Here is an 11,146-nt window from a genome sequence, read left to right on the forward strand (position 1 = left end):
CTAAGCAATTCATTGTCACGTGTTATTCTGAAAGCAAACTAACAGTTACAGTTTTAAAAACATTAATTTTTGTAATTGAAATACCATTCTTAAATTTAAGGAAATATTTACATTAGTTTATTAAATATGTAATAATAAATTTAAAATATATAAGATAGTTTTTATTCTAATATGCCAGTAATTAAGAATGGTTGTTTTTTTAATCAGAATATATTATAGATCATTACTTTGCCTTGTGGCTTACTACATGCATTAAAATGCACTTGAATGGAATTTACTAACCATAGGGAAAAGAATTGATTTCCTTATGTAGTTCAAAACGGTAATCCTAAACAATTGAAGTCAGCACTATGAAATTATGTCAACAGACATAATTCAAGATTGAAATTCAAACCGACAGCTACATTAATGCTAGAAAACCAGAAGAGTGCATTTGAGCTCGGGGAAGGGTATCACAGCATGCTGGTCTAAAGCAGGGCAGAATATACAAGTAATTCAGGCTTCCATACCCTCAGATACACAATTCGTGAACTTCTAGCTATTTCGTATGTACCTCTGCGTATCAAACGAAAGAACGGTACAGCAAAGCTGACCTGTAAATTAAAGTGGTTTGCATTCTTTCTTCTGAGGCTGACTTCCATTTTGAAAGGTAATATCTTCTTCTCCACAGAACTTCCAAGCCACCCAGCTGTAAGATTGCATTACAGTTTCAAAATTTAGTCTTTATAATAGTGTATTACATGGCTGGAGTGAAATTGACTCTTCTAAGAACGTGTTAATAGGATGCAATAATGGTAACTTATTTTGATGGGTTTGGAATCAAGAGTTGGTTAAGTGGTTTGCTTTTTTTTTCTGCAATCCAGGTTCTACTTTATTTTTTTCTTGACAACGCTGTGTAAAACAAAGACATAGCTTTTAAAACTGTCTAACTAATATGATGAATGTCAATCACTTAAAAAAATCCACTGTAGCATAAACACATACTGTATACAGCTTTTATTCTGAATTAGAATAATTGAATCAATGACAGTGATTTGCCAGGATGTCAAATCTATCCATCATATCCTGTCACTACCAGTTTATTTTTTGTGATCAAAATCAAAAAGACTACTATTTTGTCATCAGCTATTTCATTAGTAGTAACAATCAGGTTTTCTCTTCTATATTTTTTAGATATGCCTGTTACATTTTTTATTTCTAAAGACACAAATCCTTTTTAAACCTTTTCAAAATAAAGTTTCAGAACCGAACTGTCAGTTTAATAAAGCAAAAAGACATCTACTTTCCTATGCCAATATATTTAAAATATTATCATTGATGTCTCAAACATTTTTTCTCCTTTTGTGTTTTGTGTAACACTGAATGGAAGTTCTCATTAGATACTTAATTGTGCCTTTTGAAAGCATGAAACAATTTAAATACTTAGGCTAAAGTGATTTTTAACAAAGGTGAAGTTTTACATAGTATGTCTTTTTAATGTAAATAACACAAAACACGGTATTTCTTTGTGAAATATAAAGTCACAAGACATAAATTGCTGCCAACGTACTTAAATAGGTCATTGACTTAACATACAGGAGAGAAAATACCATGAAAGTCACAGTCGATTTCTAGTTAACATATTAACTGAAAATTGTTAGGGAGTAGCATGTGTATTCTACGTATGTATATGTGTATATGTGTGTGCTATGCATTTATAAGACTTCAATTTCAAAAACTTCAGTAGGTTAATATTAAAGCTGACAAATATTTTGAATAATAAAGGGAACTCCTTCTGCAAATCTGGATTAATTTTTTTTTCTGAGTCACTAAACATGCTTTGTAAAATAAGTGTTAGAGTATACAGATGTACAGTGTTGTTTACCTAAGGCAAAAACATGGAGCAAAATTTCGCTTTTTTCCTTCCAAAATACCGTATCAGTTACAGCAACATATGACAGTGACTTGGCTAATCCAGTAAACTGGTAAGTGAAATAAGGCTATGTATGTGCTACCTGATAGTATGTAGATATATAGTAGATACAGCGTAGATTTCATTTACTGCACCAAAAGCAATTTTGACTTGGGAAGCAGGAGGTGTTTACATGGTGGTTTTTTGTGAATTTTCCCCATAACGACTCCGTGACTGTCAAGCTTCTGTGTACAAAACATCCTTCGGTTCTTTCTTCTCTTGATTTGAAAACAAATATTTAACTAAGGGGTGCAGCTCAGGTAATCGAAGAATGGGTGCAGCCTCTTTTAACAGGCTGTTGCAATGTGTTACCAGCTTCTTTTTGCATCTTCAGAGCCCCCTTGTTGGCCTGGATGGAAAATCTGTGCGATCCTTACTTGTGTTCAGAGGGCTCTTTTCCGCAGAGACTGCGGTATGAGGTTTTTTTGTTTGTTGCGATTTTTTAAGCAGAACTTCCTACTTTTTAGCAGACTACAAACTGAAACCACCAAACTCAGCTGGGAAACAATAGATTCATCCCAGAGAAGACGTTCCCAATTCAGTACGAGAACCTGATCTTTACAGAATTGTGACACACAGTCAAGAAAGCAGTAATGAAATTTAAAACGTTGTGTCTTTAATATGTCAAATAAGAATTCTTTCTATAATTTCTGTTGTGTTGAGGTTTTCAAGATATAAGTATTTGGAACATGAGACGAATATTATGATAGATTAAGTCTTTTTCTATGTCTGTAAAGAAATTTCAAAAGCAATTTCAAGGATGCAACTGAATTCAATTCTCTGTTAACAGTAGCTACAAGCATCTAAAAATGGGCATTCAGCTGCTTCAGATTTGATACATATGGTAGTACGCCACTGGTTTCATCTTTAAATTTAATATTGTATTAATTAATAAAATAGTGATGTTCCAAACACAGCTTTTGGAAAAGTGCAAAAGTCTAACTTATAAAAATCCTTTACTAGGCCAATATTGGAAAGTGAGCTATTAATCAAGTTTCTCTGAAACCACAACGTTGTAACACATCCCTTTAAAAATGTATGTATATTACAAGTATTACACAGAAACACATACACACGCACACATATTAAACCAGTGTTTCTCCAGCATCATATATTAGAAATTTAATAAAGTGTTCTGCTTCTTTTGCCTGTGCTGGAGAAACGTTGTCCATAACTACAGAGCACAACAGAAATAGGAAAGAAGATGCTTTTATGCCTTTTAAGAGGTGGTGGAAGCAAGTACTATCCCCCATGGCATCTCTTGGGGTTTTTCGTTTCTCTTGTGAGCTACCTGAGTGCAAGGAAGGCCTACATTTCTTTTTTTAATCACATTGAGCACATGATGGTGCTTATTCAATAATAAATGTACCTGTGTAGAAAAAGAATGAAAGTGAATCCTCTTCATCTTAAGAAAAAAAGGCAACTCGAATGGAGAAAAAAAAAAGAAAAAAATCCACCACAAATTTTTTCAGTTTCTAGTCTAATATAAGCAAATGTTAGGCTCATTTTTATTTTTTCCAACAATGGTTCATTACTATAGTGGATGCCTACATCTGTATTTCAGCATCTGAATGGATAGACAGATTTTCAGGAGTGTTGAGCATCAAGCATCCCGGAGCATCTGCTGAAAACTTGGCTGCTTATTTAAACTTCACCTTTAAACAATTTTGAAAGTTATTAGGGACATCGAACTAATTTGCAGACCTTTTTTCATATCAAAATGAAGACATCTTTTTTGCTTTCTGTATTTTTTTGCACATGGATTTTCTGGTGCTGTAGAGCTTAATCTAAAAAAATCTTCCAGAGGAGTCAGTGATGATTTAGACCAGGAGCAAACTGGTGGGATTAGGTCCAGTGGATCTTTTTTAAAATGTTAGGAGATCTAGAGAATTTATAGCTGTATATTCCTCTATAAAAAAAAATGTATTTTAATGTCTTCTGGGATTGAAAGTAAATGTTAAATCCAAAATGTAGCAAGAATCAAAAAAGAGGTCTTCACGCTATGCTGGCAGAGTTTGAGTCTGAACATTCACGCCCTCAGAATACTCCCAGCGCTTACGACATCAGAGGCATTCTCTTAAAAAGTCTTGAAAAAGGCAAATTTTGGTGCACTTTCAGCTACATTTTTGGAGTCAGGTTGGAGCAAACTGCACTAAAGAAAGCTCTTGCTGAAATTTCATGGGGCTAGACTTACGGAAGAACAGAAATGAGGTATGAGTTGGGTTTAGATATGAAATCAAGAAATTTTCAGTGCCAATATTTTGGGAAAGCATATTGTGCAGAGAAGAAGCTGCAAACTTGTTTAAAATGTGTTGCTTGAGTGAGACTTTTCTGCAGTTCTTAGTATCTGTTTATTTATATTATCGAAGTATCTCAGAGCTACTACGCATAGGCCAGGACTGTTTTGTGCAGGGCATCATTCTTGGCGTGGGACTTGCGCCACTGCAAAACAAATTTGCCTTCCTGACCTATTTTAAATCAAAAGGACAGGGATCATTCTAGCAGGACTTGATGCCAGTTCTAGCCCCATCGTCTTCAGCTAGCAGCCATAGCTGGAAACTGCAGCTCTGGCACTTGATTCCTGACCAGGGAGGTTTTAATGGGTCCATTTCCTCTCCGGGCACATTCAACATCTGTATGTATCCAGCAGATGAAGTGGTCAGACAACAGATGTCCATCTGCTATCCATCATGTATAACGAAACTCCTGCCACCAGCATGGCCTTGCACTTGGAAAAGCTAAACTAACGAATAAAGCTGAACTCAGTCAAGACCAGATAGAGAGTGACAGGCAGAGGAAAGCATTTGGAAGAATTCTCCAGCATGGTGAAATTTCCTTTTATGGTGCTTCCCAGCCTACATCCAGGATAGCTCAGCAATTTTGGAAAATTACTTGAGTGAGAAGGAGTTTGACAGTACACTCTTGGAGACAGTGGAGTAGCAAGTCCGTCTGTGTGGGAGACAGAGCCTTCCCAGGAGCCACCTCAAAACTGAGGGGTTCTTCCCAACCAGCAAAGGGTCATAGGTAGGGAGCTTCAAACATACACCATCAATACGCCGGCCTCAGACAAGCAAATAAAACTTTACCACAACAAAACACTGGGGAAGAGGATGGAAGCACAAACGGTATGGTAGGTAGGCACAATTACTTCATGCATGACAGAAAGTACAGCAGATAGACACAGTAAAAGAATATATGCAAGGGAGCAGAACAGGGGGTGCATTCTGCAGTCCTTGCCTATAGAAGGATCTATGAAGTTTTAAATGTCTCCTTGCCCGAACAGGTGTAAATCAACAACAGTTCACGCAGAGCAACTGAGTCATAACTCAGAAAATCATCAGACCCAACAGAAGCTTAGTTTAAGTAAGAATCGAAGGGTTTGAATGCATATTTTGCAAAGTAACAGTGTTGACTTAAATTCAGAGAAATCAAAGTGGACAACTTGCTTCTTTAAAAGCAAAAAAATTATAAAATTTAAATGACTGGATTTTTATTTAATCCAGTCTGACAGAGGGAGTTTTAAAAATAAATAAACCCTCCCCTGCAGTATTTGAAACACAAAGCTGCAGACTACAGACTCTGAATATGAATCCGATTTTGTGGAGAGAAATGTAAAGGGTAAAACATAAACAGTTACAGGGAGAAATATAAATTTTCTTTGCTTGTGATAAGTTAACATATTTATTGTAACAACCTGAAGGTGTTTATCTGCTGTATGCAGTTTCATATAAATCAGAGTCCTTCTGTTGCCCTATATGTAATTTCTATGGAATAACTGTTCATAAACTTCTCAAAATCTATCGGCATAGACCTGACCTGAAGGAGGTTTTCTGTGAATCTACACACTCCTCTGGTGCAGCTGGAAAAGCTCATATGTCCCAGGAGAGGAAAAACTGCAATTCGCAACCCTCACCGATTTTAGCTGCTGGAGTGTACGTGAGGTCTGTCAGGTGCCTGGAGGCAATTGCAACCTCTGCTGGAGGATTTCATGCAACTTACAGCTCCTGTCAGGCACCTGAAGGTAACAAGGATCCTCCTGGGTCACTCACAAAACGTCTGCTCACCATCTCACCCAGCTGCAATTCGACTTAGCAGGTCAGGCTCCAGCGCCTGAGAAACCATAGAGCGCTACCGGCCCAGCAAAAACAATATCGTGGTCCTTTGTGGGGGCAAAGCAGCTCCAGCACACAGCCCACCAGCATCAGACATGCATTTTCACCTTCACCCCCTTCAAAATCACGATCGTCTCACCAGGGATATTACCTGGTGGGATATTACCTAGGGGGAGGAAGGGAACAGTACGGAAGGCCCTGAAATTCTCAGTGTGTTAAAACATAATCATTGGAGGTTCTCAGTGAAACTTAAGGGAAAGCAGGTTTCATGGGGACTTTTCTCTAAAGGGCCATCTTCAAAAGAAACAACAGGGATTCTGGCAGCTGGAGGTTTCATGAAAATCTGTCACACATCAGCTGTACATGTTAAAAGACTGATCAAATGGTTTCATTTCTTTGAGGTTTCATTTCTGCAGCCCCTATGAAAACACCTTTGTCTTCCACACGATCGCTATTGCAAACTATCTTAGAATAGTAAACTATCCTGAGTAAGCTACCCTAAGTAATTGTGTGCTGATCCATTGGGGTTTTCTTTCTTTACATCTAAGAGAATATTAGGGGAGGAATTAATTTAAAATATATTCTAAAGCAAGGAACTTGCCAACCTGGCTCCTGTCCAAACTGTACTATCTTTACTACCACGCATCTCATGCGGATTGCTCCATCCTCTGCTGTTTTCTCTAAGAACTACTAAACAGATAACGTATGTGAGAGGCTTGCCTAACATCATTCTCCAGCAGTAATCCAGGGGAGATATATTCCATGCTTTGTTTTCCACCCAAAGAGGAGGAGCATTTCTTCTGCTTCTACCATGCCGTGCAGGGCAGGGGCTTCAGGGGTCCCTGCACACTTCAGCCAGAGGCACACTCCTGTGGCTGCCTCCTCTCCGCAGCAAGACACGTAAATACTCGCTGTCTGAACAAGACCAAACAGCCATCACAGACTCTACTCTCACATCTGTAATTCATATGACTATTTCTAATGGGGGGGGTTGTATTTGGGTATTTGTAGGTGCCAATCACACTTTTGATTAGAAAGAGGGCTGCAGGAGCTCATTAAGCAAGCAGGTGTCTTGTCAAAGAAGAGTTATTTAAAAAGAAGATGCTACACCATTCCCAGAGCAGAAGAGCCTTATCAACTGCACATGGAGCAATGCTCAACTGCTGAAGCTGAGGACAAGAGCAAATGGAAACGAACTGAAAAAAGAAAAAAGAAAAAAGAATGATAAATTTTCAGTTTTCCTAGTGCTGTTTATACCATGGAAATGCAGAACAAATTTAAACCTTAGCATAACTCTAAACCTCCACATATTACCCAGAGAAAATTAGATCATATCTTTTAGTCATTAATACCAGAAAAATCAATTAAAAACCAAAAAAGCCAGACACCTTTGGCCATGGAAAGTGAATGAAATAGGACTACCAATGGCCGGAAAGCCTGGGGGAGGCAATGTGTGTTATCAGTCCCAGGTTGTTCTTTGCAACTGTAATTTTGCCCCCAAAGATAAATCCCATGATAGGCTGCCTAAAGTAAACCAGCCTACGTTGGCATATTGCTCACTTTATACATAAAAACCTAGCTAAAAAGAAGTGGTGAAATCCCCTTTCTGTGTTACAGCCTGGGTGAGAAAGCAGCTCTTTCTGCCTCCTGGAGCAGGGCACACGCTGACTCGTGCTTACCTTTTAAAAACAATTAAAACCGGTATCTGCACGGTGCAAGGCAATTCCAACACGTATGTCACCGCATGCATGTCTGCTTCGCCATCAGCGTGTGTGACTCATCATCTGTCTGCTCTGAACAATAACTGTTAGGTTAGCAGCCTTTTCACTTGTAAATGTAAATATTGTATCTAGAACACAATATTTGAAATACAAAATACAGTGTTATTAAGACAGCACTCACACATCAATTCTTGTGTGACTATAATTTGTGAAATGCCTTAGGAGGGGCTTATAAATAAAGTATAAGGTGTTATTATGAAATACATTTTAACCAAATGCACAGAAATGTCTCATTCCTATTGAAATCAATAGCAAAACTCCCACTAATTTCAGTGGTAAAAAGAGGAGAACCTTGGAAATTGCTGTGTTACACTGAGCAATACATTAGAGCAGACTTCAGTCTTTGTAAGTAATACAGCTCTGGAAGAAGAAAGGGGATGAAAATGGGTATTAGAGGGTTCAGAGCATGCTGAAGATTTTCATTTCCCACTTATGTGGCTGGTAGCGGTGTCTGGCGAGGCAGCACGTTCCCCATGCAGCCGCACGCAACCCCCTCGCCCATTTGCAGCAGCGCTCCGAGGCCAGTTGGGCGCTGGAGCTGCTCCAGGGCCTCGCCTGGCCCCCAGCGAGCAACTGGAAGCTGGCACCGGTGCTCAGGCATGGGAGCCCCTGCACGCTCGGCCCCGTGCCCTGACCCACCCTGGGGAAAAGCCTCTTGATAGGGCTGTGGATGCGACGTGCAGTGCAAGGCTGCCTGTAACCCGCAGAGCCCCCAGCACACACAGCAGCAGCTCTTCAAGGCAAGCAACGCTCTGGGGACCAAATGCCCTAACTTCTTCCCGATGTGCAGCCAGCCAGGGACTTTTCCCCGCCGACCTCCTTCCACAGGGCACAATAACGAGCCAGTGAGCCAGAAATGTCTCCTCTCCACCACGGCTAGCTAGCCTGTCACCAAAGCAAGCTCAAGGTTCATCCGCGCACGCAACTGCTTTATAGCATTGCTGCGACTGCAGAGGTGCGGGGCTGTGAAAAGCTGCAGCCCCGCAGCACAGCCTGTCCTGAAGAAGGCTTCAGAAGGGGCAAGAGGGCTGGCGATGGCTCAATGGAGGCCACCAGCGGCTGGACCACAGGCGGTGGAGCTGCAAGGCCGGGAAAACCCGACAAGGGCAGGGAAGAGCTACGGGGAGCTGCCTCTGCCCGCATATCGGCACCTGCAGAAACAGCAACCACGGCACAAAAGCTCTCGGGGGAGGAAGGGATGGGAAGCTCATTTCCATTCCTGGTTGAGCAGAAGTTGGCATTTAGATAACAAACTACATTAGTAGGTATAAACACGCTAAGTGGCTATATAAATGCTGGGTTTGTACCTGTAATTAATTGTTCCCAGAATCGATTTAGCTATGCGAGAAGGGACCTGCCTATTGTGGTGTTTAATGCGATCTATCTGTATCTTATAAATATATAATGTGCATGTGCATGTCTGATAAAAATATATATAAATTAAAAAAATCCATGTTTCATTAATATTTGCCAATGGATGACTTCCACGTAATTAAAACTACTTAATGCTGGTATAACGAATATACTTACAACTGACCAGTATCAGTTAAAAAAAAAGATTTTTCATCTAATGTTTTTGCACATTTTTGCTTGCTTTGGACTCTTGATTGTAATTAACTATCGTCTCGTGCTTTGAGCGAAGCTGCTCTTTGTCCCTAAAGGATTCGGAGTTTACGTGCGTTTAATCTCGTCTGCAGTATCGCGACTACCTCAGCACCACAACTCTGCTACTCCACGCTTGCAGTGAAGTGTTATCTGCAGTGACAAATATGCCGAAAGGAAAACATAACCAGCCTAGATAGTATCTTTGCTTTACAAAGGCTGCTTGTGATGCCTGTGCTTTGACTCAAAACTCCCTGCGCATTGGCTTTTTAATCATGAGATCCCTTTTTCAGCACAGCATCGCAAGTAACAACTGCACCACAATGAGCCAGCTTCATAGATATGGGAATGTTTAGATTTCCCTGCCAGTGACTAAAGGCCTTTAGCTTTCACTAGCCAGTCCCAGCTCGCATTGTTGTTGCCTGTTGATTTGTCTTCTCTCATTATTCCTTGACATGCAGCTCTCCACCCACGCCCACACTAACAACCCTCACACAAAGCGCATTGAGGTATTAACCAGGTTACAAGTTCAATGGAAAATTACACTAAGATTGTGCTGTGTGGCAATATAAAGGGATGGTATTCACTCTCCCAAAGAGCCTGTTAAAAACACAGCTGGGTTGGTTTTTTTTTCTTTTTAAGCGTCCTAACAAAAACAATTTTTAGAAGTCAGGAATGCATATTTGTGTGTATATGTGTCTATATGTACTTTATGTATAATTACAACAGATAGACACAGGCATGTATCACGTCTCCACCACTGACTGGCACGATGCAAACTCCCCACTAGAAATTCTGCTGGATTCTGGAGTTCATTTAGAGCATCCCCAGAAACCTGAGCTAAATAAACAACCTCCTTCTGCTCTCAGCTGCAATTAGGTACGTGAACCTATCTTCTTTTTGTTAGCCCAAATTACAGGCTGGTGGAAGTGCTGAAAGCCTATAAAAATGTTTTTTAAGGATCCCTCCTTATTGAAAACTGAAAATAAATTCAAAATAAAACTTAATGAAATTAACCTAACACAGTAACAAAATTTGCAACACCACACTATAAGGTTAAAAAGAAAATAGTATAATAAAGGAAATACAAAGGCTTTGGCATGGTTTTTACAATCAACAATGGTTAATTTTGATATGTAGTTGTGAACAACTTCAAAACACTTAAGTTTAAAACTCTTGCAAGCACTTTTAATTGATTAGGAATGAATTCTAGATGCACAAAAATGATTGGACTGTGAACAGTAGTACAACTATATCTAAGAACAATTAACTCTTGCCGACCAAAAAGAAACGTATGATGCATGAAAATGTGTATAAAACATCTATAGAATATTCTTGTCAAATATAAATGAAATTAACTTTATTATAGAAATCATTCTGGGAGATTTCTAGGGAAGACAAATACTTACATTTTGACATAAAACAAATTGGATTATATCGAAGACACAATCTACCTTTTATCTATCAAACTCTTTTCTTCATCGAAGTTCTCTCTTAACCCCTGTTTGCACATAGCTTCAGCCGTTAACAACCTTTGGAAATACCAACAGATATTTTTCTTACATAAATCTAGTGCGTATTGTTCCAGGTTTAATTATATGCAATGGAATGATACAAACTTGGAACGTCAATCCATAATCTATGAACAGATTGGTAGAAGTATTCGATATATCTTGATAAAACTCTTAAATTCGTGGCAA

This window comes from Aptenodytes patagonicus, chromosome 7 (genome assembly GCF_965638725.1).
Source record: "Aptenodytes patagonicus chromosome 7, bAptPat1.pri.cur, whole genome shotgun sequence".
In the NCBI taxonomy this organism is placed as follows: Eukaryota; Metazoa; Chordata; class Aves; order Sphenisciformes; family Spheniscidae; genus Aptenodytes; species Aptenodytes patagonicus.